Below are 20740 nucleotides of genomic sequence, written 5' to 3'. Positions count from 1 at the left end.
TGGAGGCTACATATGATGGCTTAACAAATTGGAGTACTAGAAGCTACATATGATGGCATAACAAATTTGAGTACTGGAAGCTACATCTGATGGCATAACAAATTTGAGTACTGGAAGCTACATCTGATGGCTGAACAAATTTGAGTAATGGAGGCTACATATGATGGCTGAACAAATTTGAGTACCGGAGGCTACATCTGATGGCTTAACAAATTTGAGTACTGGAAGCTACATCTGATGGCTTAACAAATTTGAGTAATGGAAGCTACATCTGATGGCTTAACAAATTTGAGTAATGGAGGCTACATATGATGGCTGAACCAATTTGAGCACCGGAGGCTACATCTGATGGCTGAACAAATTTGAGTACTGGAAGCTACATCTGATGGCTTAACAAATTTGAGTAATGGAGGCTACATATGATGGCTGAACAAATCTGAGTACTGGAAGCTACATCTGATGGCTTAACAAATCTGAGTACTGGAAGCTACATCTGATGGCTTAACAAATTTGAGTAATGGAGGCTACATATGATGGCTGAACCAATTTGAGCACCGCAGGCTACATCTGATGGCTGAACAAATTTGAGTACTGGAAGCTACATCTGATGGCTTAACAAATTTGAGTAATGGAGGCTACATATGATGGCTGAACAAATTTGAGTACTGGAAGCTACATCTGATGGCTTAACAAATTTGAGTAATGGAGGCTACATATGATGGCTGAACAAATTTGAGTACTGGAGGCTACATATGATGGCTGAACAAATTTGAGTACTGGAAGCTACATATGATGGCTGAACAAATTTGAGTACTGGAAGCTACATCTGATGGCTTAACAAATTTGAGTACCGGAGGCTACATCTGATGGCTGAACAAATTTGAGTACCGGAAGCTACATATGATGGCTTAACAAATTTGAGTACCGGAAGAAACATATGATGGCTGAACAAATTTGAGTACTGGAAGCTACATATGATGGCTGAACAAATTTGAGTATAGGAAGCTACATCTGATAGCTGAACAAATTTGAGTAGCCATTTATGCAATGATGCTTGCTCTCCAATTTTATCAAAAACATTTTCAGCAGTTTTTGAGATGAAGTCGATTTAAAAGTTTTATATTTTTAGTAATGGCAAACATATCTGATAGCAAAAAGGCATACTTACTAGAAGTCATGAAAGCACTTTATGCCAGGATGCTGTCAAACTTGGTCAAATTCTGTTCTGCAGTTTAAGGAAACTATTCAGTATTTTTATTTTCTACTGCATGCACATGGATGTAGAATAGGTCCCAATGAAATCTCGTAAGAAACTAACGATGCATAATGATGACCATTCAGCTGACTGCTCTATATAGCTTGGATTTTACTGCAGAGTTGTTCAACTCATTACATATTCTTAAATATCTTTTTTTAGCAACAGTGGTCATATCAGTGAGACAAAATCAAATGGTCTTTATGCAAGGGTGCTTTATATTGAAGTTGGCTAAAATCTTTTCAATACTTTTTTTTAAAGCAGAAATCATTCCAAGTTGTTCTATTTTTAGTAACAGTGGCCATAAATCTGAAAGCACTTAATAACAGGATGCACTCATTGAAATTTAGTCAAATTCTGACAAGCAGTTGCTGAAAAAAAGTTATTTCATTTTAGGGGTTTTCTATATTACAGTAATGGCAGCTAAATGTAAACATGGATCAGTATGATTTTAGTTCATAGAAATTTAAAGACCTTCATGACAGGATGTTAAACTGGTTAAAGTCTATAAAGTAGTTGTTTTTTTTAAAAGCCTCTTTAAGACGTTTCTCATTTTAGTAATGGTGGTCATATCTGTCCAATCAGCTTCATTTGCACAAGTCTTGAAAGCTTTTAAGCATGGATGCCTTCTGTAAAATTGGGTCAAATTCTGTTGGGCAGTATTGGAGTTCACAGCCAGGCTAGCTAAAAATTATTTATAGTGTCTTCATGTGAGAGTTAAAAAAAAATCACTCACTTGGCATACACTGGTCTAAAAGGCAAATGCTGTAATCAAAAATGAGTCTAGGTTTGAAAGAAACCCATAATGTTATAGTTTCCAGCTATCTGATAGCAATTGGTAGTATTTGATTTTGTTTATACGTCTTTTTACTTGAAGTAATTTGAACTGGACAAGATGATTTGTATGGCTGTAAAAGGTTTTAATACTACCATCCATCTATCACACCAGATCTGATACAAAGACAGTCTTGGAGAAAAAATTATTCTAGCAATACTGATGGGATGTGTCATTTGTAGCTATGGAAGCCAATTTATGATTCCTAGTAGCGTCACATTCGTAGACTGAATTTGATAGCATGGGTCCAAAGAAATAGCCCTACCATGTTTAATCAAAACTGGCTAGACAATCGGCTGAGAAAGAAGTTGAAAATAGGGTTTCCAAACATTTGTTATGAAAGCTACACCACTTCCAAGGGAACCACATCAGACACAAATATTGACAGCATGCCCAGCAAACACTCTGGCAATGTTTGATTGTAAACAAGTCAAAATGTGTTTTTCACTTGGTTGATAAGGAAACAACAATGTATTAGGGTAGTTGCCATGAACATAAATTTGTTAGAACAAATAATGTTCATATCAAGTATGATGAAAATCTGCTCAGAAAATTTCTGGTTAATTGGCTGAAAACAGATTTTATATAAATTTGTTATGGTAGCCACACCATTATTAACAAAGCCACTACCACCACCCAGAAAACAAAAACATTTTGGCAGAACTTGTAATAATATTTGTACCAAGTTTGATCACAACTGACTCAGCCAGTTTCAAAGAAGAAGTCAAAAACAGGGTCTCTATCCAACTGCCAAGGAAGCCACACAGGTGACATCTTGAAAAAGAAATAAAACAAACATAACCTAACAAGATTCCTACAAAATTTGATCCATTCTAGACAATAAGTTGAAAATAGCCCGTCCATTTTGGCTGCTGTGAAAATTACAGTGTTGCTAGAGGAGTAACCCTAAGGAGAATTTCTAGAAAGTATTAATGGTGCTTGTACTTTGTACCTCTGTGAAATGTCACATGCAGTGATATCAGTTTCTAAAAATAGCCATTTGGACAAGGCAAACTGGCGTAATGGCATTCAGTGTTCTTATCTGTGTTATTGTTCTTATTATTGTTCTTACTGAAAACCATGTACCAGGCATTAAATTTGTTAATCTGAATATGGATGTGCATTCCAATATTTAGTTACAGTGGTGCTTAAGCCTGCAGACTGTATAAAACATATAACCAATTTTGATGAATCTTTCTAGAACAGTATAATACACAAATTGCTTGCATTTCATCACCGATAGATATACCCTGAATATTTTGAGATGAAAATTCCAAGGGTAGAGAGGGGTGTATGTAGGAAAGGGACTATTTCTTATATTTTGTTTAGCACATAAAATTACACTGACTGCTTATTTGATGTGATATTATGCATGTATAATCTAGAAATGTAGCATATATATTCCATATATTTAAAAACAATGCACCAATGTTTGTTTTTGGTTCTTTTGTTTGTTACATGTGTTTGTTTGTTTGTTTTTGTTGGTATTAAGCATTATTGACTTTATTAACCTTTTCCGATTCTGATGTATTAACTGGTAACAAAGTTAATAAAAGAGAGAAAATTTATGTGTTTATTTCACTGACTGTTTTATGAAGAAATAATAACTTTGAATGACAGTTTAGAACAAAAGAATGCATTATGTTCATTAGAGTTATGGTGTTGAAAAGAGCAGCACTTGAGTTGATAACATTTATACTACGTGTATAATACATTTCCTTAATTAAAAGATATATACAATTACATTTTGTCGGGAAGTATAATTTTATGCATGTATTGATGAAAACAGCAATTCAAAAACTGCTGTCCCTGATGACAACAGCCACCCTTAAAATGATACACATTTTACACACAAACATTAACTGAAAAGGAAACAAAGTAGATATAAATAAATATTATTGGTTTCAACACTTTCATCTGGGACACACACACACACATATATATATATATATATATATATATATATATATATATATATCTTCTTTCAATGTGCACATACAAGAGTTTTACTCAACGTAGATTTGAAAACAATACAAAAGGATGACAAAGAAGAAAAAATGTACAAAATTATTACAGTACACACTCATATATTATAGTTGAATATATCTAAACATTACATAGTGAGGGAAGTGCAAATAAAAACAACTTTATTTCTGCCTATATGTCATGAATTAATACATCTTACAAAGCGTCTCTTGGTGCTTTGTCCGAGAACAATATGGCGGCAGCCGGGTACAGTGATGTTATGGTCTACTTTTGGCACAAGGTTACTAAGATTTAAGTACAAGCGCCATTGAAATTGGCCAAGTGGTTTTTGAGCAATTCAAATTAGATGGAAAACACCAGATGCAGAAACAAACCATAACCATCACTGAAACACTTATTTTGTACTACATTATAAGACAGCCATGGAAATAATTAATTTTGCTGAGTTGAAGATTTTGACCTACATGGAGGCTGGTGCAAATTGATTTGATAAAGAAGTTGCCAGTACTATATGCCAACTGCTCCTTTAATTAGATTGATGTTTTCTATGATACTGGGGCCATTCTAATTTGATCAGTTTAAAAAGAAGCTTTGTCTCTATGCTAGGCTATTATCTAGTTAAAATTGCTGACATCCTAAAAAGCATATACCGTATATATCCTAATTAATGCCCCCCCCCCCCGAAAATTTAAAAGTTGCAGACCTGTGCTTTTCAATACCCATCTGCTTCCGATCCATGACCGCACAAGTAAACACTGCAGCAGTTTCAGCTGATCACACAGTTATGATGTATATATATATATATATATCAATGTATAAATTACTAAAGTCACAGGCACAAATAAAATGTTAAACATAATGCAATAGATGGGAGGCAAGTTCAAACACTTACCAGTCCAACTTAAAGCAGCTGCTGAGTGGGAAAATGTGTTGATCAATTGATCATTTTAGCTGTGCTGATATTAGCAATGACTGAATTCAGTAGCAGAAAGACCCCAAGATGTACATGTGGTCATTAGAAGAATACATCTAAAGAACAACTTTAGCTGTCATTACTGTGCTCCAATAAATGCACCCCATTTGGAAAATGTAATGCCCCCAAGGTTATTAAATGGCATTGTTTGGTATCTTAGAAATGTTGAAAAACCGATTCAAAAGCCATAAGTAACTAAATCACTAAGTTTAAAATGATCTCGACAAAAGGGATGTTTTTTGCTTTCAAGGTGATAAGTATCAACTAAACAAAATATGCTCTTTTTATTGTAACCCTTTCACTTACAGTTACAATGATGGAGATACTGAGCTTGATTCCTTTACTGCCGTACATTTACACATTAAATACAGAGAAATGATTAGGATCCAACTTGCGTGACTCTAAAACAGCCAGGCTTTGACTGTACATGTGAACCTCCTGCAATGGAGGAGTTTTGGGGTGCCTGTCATATCTCCTGCCACTCAATGAAATCTTTAGTGTATCAAAAATTTTTCTCCTTTTAGTTCCAGTATAATATGTTTATGGCAACAATGCTTGTGATCAGGCACCTGTATACTGGTGTAAGCAGGGTAAGACAATATCATTGCTAATTTCACCCTTTCTCATTGATCTTTTTGGCAATCTTGGTTGGCTTTATTGAAGTTTGTTGAAGCAGATCATACTATATGTGAGTAAAAATAATCCTGAAAGGATTAAAAACATTAGTTGATTATTAAAAATAATAGTTTGATTATCTCTGCAAGGTATGTTCTGCTTCAGTGCATAAAGCTGTTGCGCCAGATTAGAGTTTATACTAGGATCAAAAGTAAATTTTGACAGGAATAAAAGGGATTGATTAATTATGTCTGGATTCTCAAGAGACATAAAACTGGGTCAGCATGACTTCAGTATTTAAAATTTGTTGCACTGTCTAAGCATGCATTATCTCCCAAATGCCAAAGTAATGAAATCCAAGCAACTGAAATATCATGCAATGATTGTTGGAAATGGGAATTTCAGTTGTTGTGATCAAATTCAAAGGGACCTAAATATGCATTCTGCTCTTCCTGTAAAGCTGATTTTAAAGTCTGGTAATGGTGGCAAGAATGACATAATACATCATGCTGAAACCCCATCTCATAAAAGCATATTAACATTGACATCAACTATACCATCACTGAAACACTGCATCAAATTTGGATGAAGTTTCACGTGTTGAGGCACTTTTTGCCAACTTTATAGCTGAACAAAATCTACTGTTTCTGGAAGCAGATCATTTTCAGACCTAGTCAAAATAATGTTCCTGGAAATCACAGAAAAATTTCATGCAAACGAACAAAACACTACTCATATTGTGAACCAGACCTCGAGTCCTCATTGGGATGAAAAAAACACAAACTTGCCATTCTCATTGACAAGTCAAATGATCAAGGAGACAATAAAATGCTGACAGTTTTAGTTTGTGTTTTTGACAAGAATATAAACAGGATATCTCCAAGAATCTTTGGAATACCAACTTGTAACAATACAATACAATACAATACCAATTTGTAACAATGATTCAGCAGAACTCATCTTCGCATGCTAGTATAAAATGTTCACGAGAGTATTATAAGAGTGTAAATCTTTTATTGTTCATAAGAAATTCTGAACCAATTGTATAATAATAATAATAATTATAATAATAATAATAATAATATAAATAAAGGTACAGTACAGAAATTAATTAATTAATTAATCAATAATACCTGTGTTAAATCTTGTCTTTATCTTCATCTATAATGCTAGTAAGTGACAATCTTTTTCCAGATTTGATTGTTAAAGAATGGTGATAGTGATTATGTTGACAACAATTAGACTTAAAGTGATAAGGGATGTTATAAGTGATAAGGGATGTGATAAGTGATAAGTGATGTGATGGTATAGAGCATGCATCAGTGATTCATTTGGACAATCTTCTGGCATTACAACAACAGGTGCTTGGAAGTGCAATAAAATACTAATTAGATTAGGTAGGTTGTCTGATCTCCCAAGATCACTCTCCTATGATCGATAATAATAATTATCAGACATTAATGGCCGAACAATGAAAGAACATTATCAGTTTCCACTACCGGCTGGGAATTAAAAGCAGCAATGAGTACCTTTAATGGAAAATTTGGCTCCAGTGGTATTTTTTGTTTTGAACTATTTCAGCAAAATTCCAAAATAATTATATCGACAGAAGTGTAATTTCTGGATTTGCAGTCTTAGGAAACGACTACAACAGATAGAAGTGTAATTTCAAGTATTAAACCTTATCAAACTATTTCAACAGATTCTATAATATTTCAGAGACAGAACTCTTCTTAAGGACCAACTGCAACAGATATGCACGTGACAACTGCTGTATAATGATTGGAAAAAAACCTCCACAACATTGTTCTGTCAAGAGTTAGAAAGAGAAATCCTAAGATTTCTGACATCGGACGTATGTGCCAGCTGGCTGACACCTGTACCCACTCTGCCTCTGCCCACTGAAAAATCTCCTTATCGATGCCTACTTTCAGTTCCATCACAGATATGATATTCTTACTAGAATCATGACAAAGATGACGTAGCTTTTTATTTGAGATTTCTTTCTAATACCTGATGTCATAGTATTGATTCACATACTGAGACACACACATACACACACACAAACACACACACAATGTTTAAAACAGGAAATGTACTGCCATTAAATAGACACATGCCATTTATTATGTCTTCCAAAGCAAAGGAGCAGTTGATAGGATTTGACTAATGTGGAAACTATGTGGGTGCTGAAACACTGGACAAGTGGATGAAATGGCTGCCACAGCAATGGCTAGCCCTGAAAAGCTATTCCCAGAGCCATCCAGAGATGGAGAAACCTAAAAGTCAAGAGAATGCTGTGACATGCTCACCAGTGATTGGATGTGGCTGTTCTTTATATTACGCCATTTGTCCTAATCCCATCCTAAATGACTTCAACACCATGTGTCAGGTAAATTCAAGGGCCATTGCTTTTAATCATAAACTATACATACTGAAAATTTCACACCTTCTGAATCACAATGGCTTATTATTCATCATAATAATTAGATCAGTGATCTAACACAATATGAAACAATCAGGATAAATACATATTTCAAAGTACTTAATTATAGCAGTTTTCTTTTATTTAAAAAAAGAGTATGTTTCTATTTCAGGTTGGCAAGTCAATGATTGGACAATTGTATACACAAATGGTGGGACTTCTGAGAAAATATGTTGGCATGTATGTCACCAACAAGGTCATGACCAGTAACCCTGACATCACCAAAGTTGGTTTCATGCACAGAAAGAATCAACATAAGGACAACCTGATTGCTGTGGACTGGAGAGCCAGAAAATGTATGAGCATCAATGAAATTACTGATGTACAAATTGTCAGCCCAATCTTCAGTACAAGAACAGCAACTACATACTAAAATCATACAGATTAATGAACTCGATGTTTTTTATTTTAATGATAACTATATATTCAGAATCCTTTGGTTTTTATTTTAATGATAACTGTATATTCACACCGCTCTGGTGGCCTAGTGGTTAGAGCTTCCGCCTCAGATGCGGGAGGTCATGGGTTCAATCCCCAGCCAAGTCATAACAAAGACTTACAAAAATGGCACTAACAGCTGCCTTGCTTGGCATTAAGCAATAAGAGGTTAGTGTTAGGAATGGTCGGCCTAGTGTCAGGATAATGTGACTGGGTGGGACATCATGCTACATGTCTGCGGCATGATGCCCCAGTGCTAGACATCACTATAAACTGCCACACTGCAGACATTGTAGCGATATGACTGCATTTTTTTTAAAGCTATGTTAAAAATCCAAATCACATCTCACACACACACACATAACTGTATATCCAGAATCCTTTATGTTTTTTTATTTTAATGATAACTATTTATTCAGAATCCTTTTCTACACAGTTATATATTTTACTTCATACTCAATCAGTCATACCAACATTTCATTATTATAAATCTTGTTACAGTTCAGTTATTATAATTCATATTGCACAATAATATTCAACATATTATAAATATTTAATTTTAAATTTTGTGTGTACTCAGTTTTATATCACATAAATATACTCAAATCACATTTTATAATGTTCTTCCCCCCCCCCCAGGTATGTGCAACAGTTCTAATGCACAGTGGTCAGTTTCCATTCCATGATGAAGTCCCTAAAACCACAGCTAACCCAGATGCCAAGGAACAGGTGAGTTCAGTTACCATTTATTTAATATGACAATTAGAAATCAGTATTTCTAACCCAAAAAATGCATGACTGTCATCTTTCTTGATAGCTTAAACTTCAACATTAAAAAACCCAAAGTGTATTACAAATAAAAAGTGTTGCCTTATACTCTAATATTTCCATTTACCTATAATATATCCATGGAAAGTAAATTTCAAAGTTCTAATACTGCCAATTTGCATTGCAGTGGTGAAGCTGTCAGAGAGGTTCAGGACTTTAACCCAAAGTGAGACAACTGCACTGAAGATGAAATTTATGACTACATTCCGACTCTCAAAGAAGAACTTCCACAACCTGACCCAGACAGTAACAATCTCTGAGCAGTTTTGGCAAAGAGTCAACAATCTGAATCTACCAAAAGGCAGAAAACAATTTAAACTTCTTGTTGTGTTCAGCAGAATTGTACTGACATTGCCACATTCCAATGCAGACAATGGAAGAACATTTTCCATTCTGAGGAAAAATCAGGCAGACTCTTCAGGCAACCTGGAGAGTATATAATCTTTTAAGTGTTATGATCAACAATGATGAGGAATGTCACCAATATCATACAGGCAATGATCTTGTAAGAACACTATAAATTATTGTTGATGTTGTTGTTGTTGGGTTTAACGCCATTTTCAGCACACGATAGGCTATGCATAGCAGCCAGTATTAATGGTGGAGGAAGAACCCAGAAAAACACTGGAAAGAACCACCGACCCATGAGAAGCTAATGGCAAGCTTTCTCACATACGCACATTGGCCAAATCCTAGACTTGAACCAATGCAGACAGAGGTGAGATGGCAGTGATCTGTAATGGAGAGCGAGTCAGACCACTCAGCCACTTGGGGCCCCAAAAATGATTGTCTTGCATAGTTGGCAAGTGTGAAAGGCAACAAGTAAATGTAAAAACACTGAATTGCATATTTTTTGTCTCCAAGGATCACTTTTCTGATGATGTACCCATAAACACATACCTTGAAGCAAACCATAAATTGATTAAATTCTAGGCATTGTATTCAATCTTTCAAATCGATACAGAAATAAAAATAAGCAGGCTATCAAATTTCATTGTATTCTCAAATTGTAGCAATTTGCTGCTGTTTTCTAAGTACCCTGTTTGCTGTTTAAGTATTGATGAATCATAAAATAGTATAAAACATAAGGTTTATTTCATTTACACATGAACTTTCCTCTGCTTTACAAAATGATGTCAGTATTAAAACTAATAGAGTTAGACCCATAAAAAAATTATTATCCAAGTACTCTGAAAACTTCCATATAAATAATTAGGTATGCAAGAGTGTGTGTTACTTGGATTTATAACAATCTTCCAGTTATATCGCTACAATATCTGCAGTATGACAGTTTATAGTGGTTTATAGTGGTGTCTAGCACTGGGGCATCATGCTGCAGACATGCAGCATCATGTCCCACCCAGTCATATTATCCTGACACCAGGCTAAGCAGTCCAAAAACTAACCTCTTAATCAGGGACGTCATTGGGGAGTGGCGGGGGGATTTCCCCTCCAAATTTGCATGTGCTGTAAAATTGCTGTAGCCTATATACGAAAATTAACAAGCCCGTCAAGTTTGGACCCCCGAATGAAGTTCTGCCAGGCCCCCCCTCAAAAAAGTTGAAATGACGTCCCTGCTCTTAATGCTGAGCACCTAATGAGGCAGCTGCTATTTTTGTCTTTGGTATAACTTGGACAAGGTTCAAACTTGCAACCTCTTGGTGGATGCTCTACTACTTAGGCCACCAGTGAGGACAGGTATGCAAGAAGATTTTATAGAAGATAGCAAATGTTATATGGATCACTCAAGGAAACATGTGATGCAGTTTGTAACACTGTTAAGGACATAATACAAACAGTGGCTATTAACATTTTTCTGCAGATGGATCACTTCAATAAACATTTGTACAGATTACACTCTGGATTCCACTGACCTAGTTTCTAAACTTTTATTTCTATGTAATACAATGCAACAATTTATTTCTAATATAATTCCATGGTAAAACACAAGTCTGACATTACCACAATTTTGCATTTAATTCAAAAAGGACTTGCTGCATATCACTGCCAAATTACTTTATAAATAGATATTACAGAAAATGATAATGTACATTGCAGATTGAGAATGGTTCCAGAAAATGATAGCTTACATGGTAGATTTGAGAATGGTTCCAGAAAATAATAATGTATGTGGTAGATTTGAGAATGATTCCAGAAAATGATAATGTACATTGTAGATTTGAGAATGGTTCCAGAATATAATAATGCATGTGGTAAATTTGGGAATGGTTCAAGAATTCATTACCAAGCTGACTAACCCTTCTTGCCAATTACTCTTTATTCAAACATATGTTCTTGTTGCAGGGTTTAATGCCATTTTTTAGCACAAGATAGGCTATACATGGTGGCCAGTATTAGTGGTGGAGGAAGAACCGGGAAAATCCCAGAAAGAACCACCAACCCATGAGAAGCTACTGGCAAGCTTTCTCACCTACCCACATTAGCCGTCAAACATATGTACCCTGTCTCTCCCAAGAAAGATGGAAACAACATTTCATTTGGTACAAGATGACTTGCCCACAGGTAAAAATGATAGACTGGTGATAGCTTCAGTGAATATAAAACATAGCAGAGGGTACAACCAGTCTATCATTTATCTGTTTGGTATCCAGATGTTTATAATAACTGTTTCTATTTTTTAAATCAACACTACTCTGAGATACCGAAGTTCACATGCTGATGCAAATTCCACATAAAATTTCACTGGACAGTAACATTTTCTGTGTTAGCCTGCAGAGACAAATGTTATTGATATTTCATACGGCATTTAATCCTGGCATATTGATCAGCTTTTATGAAGAATGTCAGCCGAAAATCCACATCTCAAGTAATCTTTAAAGTTGTTACACCATTATGTCATGATGAGGAAGTTTATCTAGTGATGAATTCTTGTATATGCAATGAACACAACTGTAATGTAGTCACAATAAACCAGAATTCCATAAAGAGCTCAAATATGTTTCCAGAAACTAGTTCTTTTTATCAGTCAGTGACCTTAACCTTTCACCTTTAAACCCAAAAATCAAGAGGCTACTTCTTTATGTCAAGTGTAAGCCATCCAAAAACTTTGGTCCAGGTTAGTGAAATAGAACTAATGTTATTGTGCAGAAACCATTATTTCTTCTTTCAGTCAGTGACCTTGACTTTTTTGATCCCAAAACGTATAGGCTTCTTTCTTCTCTAAAGTGCAAGCCATCCACATACTGTTACAATAATGTTATTGTTATTATGCTGAAACCATTTTCTTATTTCAGTTAGTGACCTTGACCTCTTTTATTCACCCCAAGTATAAGCCAGGAAGAAAGTTTAGTCACTGAACTAACTCTTATGGAAAAACATAATGACCTGTATATAATAATCCATGATTTTTCTCTGAGGTTGTGTCTATTCAAGTGTGAGACACTCTCTATCCCTCTTCCTTGTAAAAGGAAGTTAATTAATAGTTTCTTCCACTGTCTGAATTCACTCTGAATCATGGTAGATAATCTACTGTTATCTGATGTAAACATAATCCTCTCTTCAGAAACCTGACAAGTTCAAAAATACCAATCTATTCCAACAATAACTCAAGCAAATGGTTATATAAGTATCAGCTTTGTGTGTCTGTGATTTGGAGTTTTAACATAGCTTTCAAAAAATATCAGTCATATTGCCATGATGTCCCACCCAGTCACATTATCCTGACACCAGGCTGACCAGTCCCAACATTAACCTCTTAATGCTGAGCACCTAGTAAGGCAGCTATTAGCACAATTTTTATAAGTCTTTGGGATGACTTGGCCGGGGTTCAAACCGTAACCTCTCGCATCTGAGGTGGACACTCTAACCACTTTGGCCATTGGAGCAGTATACAACTTTGTAACATCAGGACTTGAATCACCATGGGAAACTATTTTTCTTATGCACAATCAGTATCAAGAAAATCCATCTGTAACATCTGTGCTAATTAAGTGCACAGCTTGAAAAGACGTAATCATTGCATAATGAACTCTGGGAAAGATGGACATAAAATGACATTAAATAATCAAGAAGTAATTAAAGGTAATTATTAAAATTATTTTTTTAAAGTGTAGTGAGGTTTTTCCCCTGTACATTTTTATCTAACGACCCTAACATGAGGATTAAAAAATGAGAAGCTACAAAAAGCTACTGGTATGTGTTTTTTGATGGCTTGCAGCCTTGAAAAAAGATAAATTTTTGACAATATAAACACTTATTTCACAAGTGAAAAAACATGCAGTCCTTAAACTGTATGAGTGGTCTTGAAATAGATGCAAGTTAAATGGAATCTGCCACAAGATGGACTGTATAATGAAGGAGTTCAGTTAGGAAGGGGGGTCAAGACTGTCAAGGTCAAATATGGAGAGAAGAGTCAACTGGAAATATTTGTTGCTTTTAAAACAATATACATTAGTTAAAATTCTGCTGCTATTCACTCCCAATTAATTCCTGAAATAAGATTTTAAAAAACAAGTAAAGAATTGTTAGACTGTCTAAAATTACCAACTGCATTGTAACCTCTGAGTGAGAAAAACCAAGATGAATCATCCTCCTCCAAGTGAAGAAAAAAACCTAAAAACCAGGAGCTTTTTGACTACTCCTTCTCTAAATTTCATTCCAAGAGCGTTTAATAATTTACTGAAATTAAAATTTTAAGGCACATTTCCTTTTTCATTTTTCACAAAACTTTTCCTTAACCAAGTACAGACTGAAAAAAATGCAGCAATAGATGCTTCCCGATCAGGTCACTAGCAGACGATATTCTGTCCATTTTACTTGGACGATGGGCAACCTGGCAGTTTGTCCTATATGCGATCACCAAAATTTACTATTTTTAACAAGGCACACTGAAGGAAAGTCAATTTATAAATCTAAAATATAGATACTAACAGAAAGCTTGATTTGCACTCTGTTTATATATGTAAATTTCGTAAAATTATCTTGAGATTTAATGAATTTATTTCAACTTCCAAACACCCTATAAAGTAAATGGTAAATCTGCCTGCTGACCAAAAACATGGCGGCTGATGACGTCATTCAGGAACTATCTATTATTATGTAAATATGCAAGATTTTATTAGGGGGAGCAGAGGTAACATTTAAGGTCGAGTTTCACTTATATACCATCTCTAAAGTATATTCTCAAAGAACTATTTGCATTAATTCTAACTAAACACAGAAATTTGGTATAATTATTTCCTTTTTGTAACTTAACCAAATATTGTTGTTGTTGTTGTTGTGGGGTTTAACGTCATTTTTCAGCACACGATAGGCTATACATGGCGGCCAGTATTAATGGTGGAGGAAGAACCCGGGAAAACCCCGGAAAGAACCACCAACCCACGAGAAGCTACTGGCAAGGTTTCTCACATACCAACTTTGGCCGAATCCAAGACTCGAACCCACGCAGATAGAGGTGAGATGGAAGTGATCCATAACGGAGAGCGCTTTAGACCACTCGGCCACTCGGGGCCCCCAACCAAATATTAAGGTTAGAAAACATATGCATATCTTTAACAAACCCAAATTCAAATCCTACCACCACAACACCTGTGTCAGCTAAGATGGTGTGTCATTACTGTAGTAGGCAAAACACTTTACTCCAATTCACAGCCTCAACACTAATTACCCTATGTTGCTGTGCCTTAAAGCATGAATTTAACCAGATCTTTAGTGAATTTGTATGTACAGTAAAACCTGTTATGAGAGACCACCCCTTCTGCCAACAAAAAATGGTCTCTCATAACAGATTAGTACAAATAGACCAGTTTCTAAGGTCCAGTTTCAGAACAATTTAAAGAAAAATAACCACAATCACTGTACATATATCCTATTTTGTATTAATAGTTCTTGCTAAAATATTGATTGCATTAATCTTAAAACAAAATTATATAGCAATAAAGATTTTCACTTCTTTCAGTTACAATAATTATTTACTCTAGCGTTAAAATTTGTCTCATTTTAGTTGCAGGTTCCATTGGTATCAAGGTTCTAGGTGTTAACATTATTAGTACTCAGTTGTAAAATCGACTGTACAGACGATTTTGACTGGGCTTTGGGAAAATATGAAAAATCTGTATATGTGCATTTCATATCTAACAATTAATGAAATAAAAAGAAAGAGTTATCTCGTCCATACACAAAATCATTTACTCAGACAAAAGTTAATGGCATAACTCAAGGAAGACATACAGGATTAACTCTATAAACAAAGTGTGCACCCGGTCGCACCAACTTATATAGGCAACAGCTTGGTGACTAGCATGTAATCACTGTAAGATCAGGGGGGAAGAAAAACAAAAAACATCACAGGCCTTTAAGACTGTCAATCAAATCCCTCAATAGACAAATAGACAAAGACCATATTTACACCCAGGTAATATGGATTAACTCTAAAGACAAACAATTAACTTTTTTGGGGGGAGGGTGTTCTTTCATGTGTGTTTTTAATCAGAACGGTCTTTACTATTCAAGCATATTGTTGTTACAAATGATTACAAAAAGGTCAGTGGTGTCTGTCTCTGTTCTTGCAATATGATGGTCCCGCTACAAAAAGGCCAGGAACCAGGCTAAATGCTGGAATACTCTACAGGTACTTTTATTTAGTCTGGTTTACAATAGAAAATATGAAACACTATAAGTGTACTCACAAAATTTGAGATACTGGTTGCCAGATTCTTCCAGCCTCTTTTCCTTTTTTTTCAACAGAACATACAAGTGGCTACTGGATTAAATAAAGGTCGCGTTCAGCAGGTAGTCACTCATGACAGCATTTATATAATAAAATCGATCCGTGCATTACAATTGTGGTCGGAAATGACAGGTGGTCACTCATAGCAGAGGTCACTCATAACGGTTTTTACTGTACACACTGGAGGATTCTGGTCTGGTGACACCTGTCTTATGAACTGAACAGTTTAATGTCTAGTCTACAGTACCTTTGACCAGTCTATGTAATTTTTGTCATGTCTCCAGCATTTATGTCCTGTCTTCAACACTTCTGTAATATGGTCTTCAATATTTTTATCCCACCTTCAACACAAGTGTGTAATATCGTCTCCAGTATTCATGTTCCATGGCTTCAACACTTATGTACTGTCTCCTATCTTCAACACTTGTGTACTGCCTCCAATATCTCTGTCCTATCTTCAACACATTTATGAACTGTCTCTTCAACATTCATGCTGTGTACAGCCTCTAGCATTTCAGTCCTGTCTTTGTGTATGGTCTTCAGTATCTGTGTCCAGTCTTCAACACTTGTGTATGGTCTTAAGTATCTATGTCCAGTCTTCAACACTTGTGTATGGTCTTCAGTATATATGTACAGTCTTCAACACTTGTGTACGGTCTTAAGTATCTATGTACAGTCTTCAACATTTGTGTCTTGTCTTCAGTATTCATGTCCTGTCTTCAACATTTATGTACTATCTTCTGTCTTCAACACTTGTGTATGGTCTCAAGCAATTATGTCTGTCTTCAACAGTGACTTTGGTCTCCATTATATATGTCTGTCTTCAATACTTACGTACTGTCTTCTGTCTCCAATACTTGTGTCTCTCCAGTATTTATGTCCTGTCTTCAACAATTGGTCTCCAGTATTGAAGTCATGTCTTTAACACTTATGAACTCCTGTATTTATGTCCAGTCTTCAACACTTATGTACTGTCTCCAGTAATTATGTTTCACGAAGTCTTCAAAATATTCACGTCATCATATCTTCAACACATATTCATGTCATGATGTCTTCAACACATATTCATGTCATCATATCTTCAACACATATTCATGTCATGTCTTCAACATACTCTTCAGCATTTTAGTCCTATCACAAGCACCATTATTATGCCTCCATTGTTGTTGTGGTCTGAGAACTTGTTTGAAGATCATCAGTATTTATGTCCAGTTTTAGACCCTAATGCTATATCTACAAATCTTCACAATTTCTGAGCCTATAACAAGTATTGTTGATTGCAGCCTATAACAATATAGTTAATTGCAGCCTATAACAAGTATTGTTGATTGCAGCCTATAACAAGTATTGTTGATTGCAGCCTATAACAAGTATTGTTGATTGCAGCCTATAACAATATAGTTAATTGCAGCCTATAGCAAGTATTGTTGATTGCAGCCTATAACAATATAGTTAATTGCAGCCTATAACAAGTATTGTTGATTGCAGCCTATAACAAGTATTGTTGATTGCAGCCTATAACAATATAGTTAATTGCAGCCTATAACAAGTATTGTTGATTGCAGCCTATAACAAGTAATGTTGATTGCAGCCTATAACAAGTATTGTTGATTGCAGCCTATAACAAGTATTGTTGATTGCAGCCTATAACAATATAGTTAATTGCAGCCTATAGCAAGTATTGTTGATTGCAGCCTATAACAATATAGTTAATTGCAGCCTATAACAAGTATTGTTGATTGCAGCCTATAACAAGTATTGCTGATTGCAGCCTATAACAATATAGTTAATTGCAGCCTATAACAAGTATTGTTGATTGCAGCCTATAACAAGTATTGTTGATTGCAGCCTATAACAATATAGTTAATTGCAGCCTATAACAAGTATTGTTGATTGCAGCCTATAACAATATAGTTAATTGCAGCCTATAACAAGTATTGTTGATTGCAGCCTATAACAAGTATTGTTGATTGCAGCCTATAACAATATAGTTAATTGCAGCCTATAGCAAGTATTGTTGATTGCAGCCTATAACAATATAGTTAATTGCAGCCTATAACAAGTATTGTTGATTGCAGCCTATAACAAGTATTGTTGATTGCAGCCTATAACAATATAGTTAATTGCAGCCTATAGCAAGTATTGTTGATTGCAGCCTATAACAATATAGTTAATTGCAGCCTATAACAAGTATTGTTGATTACAGCTTAGAAGTATGGTAAAGCACAGCCTATAACAAGAATGGTTAATTGCAGAGATATTAAAGACTATTCAGAAAAGGAATTTAAAAAGAGATCTGAGACTGAAAAATGGATTCATCCCATTCACCATTAATATAGCATAAATAATTCTGCACAAAAGGTATTGTAATACAAAATTGAAGATTAAATATAAAAATGACCATGTTTAAGTAATTTCTTTTGTATAGTGTATTATGTGTACCTCATTACACACTATGTAAAGAGAAATCTATCAGCATGAAATATACTGACAATTAAATCAGGGTCTACTGTAAAATTCTGATGATAAGCTTCTAGGCTTACTTTTTAAATGAGTGAAAATTACATCCCCATCATTTTAATATGAACATAAAAATTTATTTAACACAACAGTCTCAAAAGCTTCAAAATTTATGCCAACCAATTCAATTTAACAGCATGATTATATATATAATAACACACATACACTTAACTATTGGATTATGCAAAGAGGGCAAAATTAGAAATGATGTATCATATATTTTTGTTTAGAAGTTGTGTTCAGCTGCAAACAGCATAGACCCTGATCTGCTGTTGCATAATGCACTGACAGATCAGTGTTTATATTAATTGTTCTACCGCAAACTGCACTGACCTAGATCTTAGATAACATTATGCAACAGCAGATCTGGGTCTATGCAGTTGCAGTTGGATACAACAAATATATACATTCGGTAAGTAGATAACATGTCATGCTTTATCTTTTTTTACCAATGACACCATCAGAACATTCAATATTTAGGTCTGAAGTTGGTTTTTCTTTTTGATTTGCATATATATACACCTTTTGGAAGGCTGTTTGCACTTGTTGTCATATGTTCCATGTATATGTATGCTTTTTTATTATTTGTTTCTTCTCCAGTGTTGCATGTGATGGTACAGACTGCATCCCTGCTCTTCGCAGTTGTATGTGCATTGCATAGGAGTAAATACAGTGTTTTAAATATCAAGTGGCAAGAAGATGTTGAAATGTTGCTGGGATCTATTAACTGAAGCAAATTGTCAGATGACAACAACTTTAAAAAAAACACTACAAAATGTATCGGCATTTTACATATTGAAAGTAATACTGCCTGTTCAGGGCTAAAAAATTCCACTTGTCTGCTCGTAATTTATGAGGTGATCGAGGAAGTGCAAGTCACTTAAGATGCATATCAGGTGGAGTCAGTGACAAGTAAAACATATTAAAAGATAAGTGACAAGTAAATCATGTCTTCAGAGATTAGTGACAAAGTTTACATATATTTTGTTCTTTATTCATAGTCTGTGTTAAAATATTACATGCCTTCTTATGAAATAAAATAACAGTAAAACCTGTCTTGAGGGACCACTGCTATGAGAGACCACCTGTTTTGAGAGACCAGAATCTCCATGCAAAGATTTATTCATTATATAGTGTTATGACCTGTTATGAGAGACTAGCTGTCTTGAGAGACCATTATTTTTCAGTAGAAGGGGTGGTCTTTCAAGACAGGTTTGAGTGTAGCACCAAAATACGCTGATCAAAAACATCCAAATTTGTAATTAAATTTCAGATGTAATCTACTGTTATTAAGGAAAATGAATTTATTAAATATGAGGTAACACTAGGTAACACTTGCACAATAATTTATTTTCAGATGTGCCAAGGTGAAAAGATGACAGTATCTCTATGACACAATTTGCCCTGCATGCATGTTTTAACAGCAATAACATTAATAAAGCAAGATATAATGCAGACTTTTACAAGTACTATAAAGATGTCTTGTCTCAAAATGTATTAAAACAATTAAGAGGAGGAAAAAAATCGAATACCACCTCATTCAGCCCCATCATAACATATCCTATCTCTTGTTACAAACAAATAATTTATGGCAGAATCTGTTGTGCTACATTGAAAGCTGGGTTACAAGACACCTCATAATGGCATCATCAGCACTGTGTGGCATTTTCACAGCACACAAAAGAAACTTTTGTACATCCATGATAGCTAATTAAGACAGAATGGTTAATCACCTCAGGGATTTTTAGGCCTATGGCACTACAATGGCATTTTTTGACAGGTACACAAGTCTGATTTACTCCTGTGGCATAAAAGTTATCTTATAAATAGAAAATAACCTGCAACCAGACTCAACTCTTTCACCCCCGTTTTTTTTAGTGTGCATCTAAAGCTGGGAACAATAAGCACTTCACCAGCAAACTCTACTCAGCAATCATGGCTACAGATGATTAAATTAAGGTCTTTAGTCATTTACCTGGTTTGATACAGTAGTTGATAGCTACAGTCTTTTACCTGGTTTGATACAATAGTTGATAGCTATAATCTTTTAATCTTTTACCTGGTTTGATATGGTAGCTGATACCTGTAGTCTTTTACCTGGTTTGATATGGTAG

At 34.9% G+C, this 20740-nt stretch overlaps 1 protein-coding gene and 1 long non-coding RNA gene across 10 annotated transcripts in view; one reads left to right on the top strand and one right to left on the bottom strand.

Annotated features, from left to right (window-relative positions):
* Positions 1-20740, bottom strand: part of LOC149782047 (rap1 GTPase-activating protein 1-like) — a 435320-nt gene that overhangs the window by 125885 nt on the left and 288695 nt on the right. The window lies entirely within an intron of this gene.
* LOC149782050 (uncharacterized) lies at positions 8269-12622 on the top strand. The gene is made up of 3 exons (XR_016414551.1): positions 8269-8445; positions 9227-9316; positions 9543-12622. It is a non-coding gene; the product is annotated as an uncharacterized LOC149782050 (long non-coding RNA).

The sequence above is a fragment of the Sinohyriopsis cumingii genome, chromosome 15, assembly GCF_028554795.1.
Source record: "Sinohyriopsis cumingii isolate HCF-2022 chromosome 15, ASM2855479v2, whole genome shotgun sequence".
NCBI classification, from domain to species: Eukaryota; Metazoa; Mollusca; class Bivalvia; order Unionida; family Unionidae; genus Sinohyriopsis; species Sinohyriopsis cumingii.
This window is presented reverse-complemented; position numbering and strand designations above follow the sequence as displayed.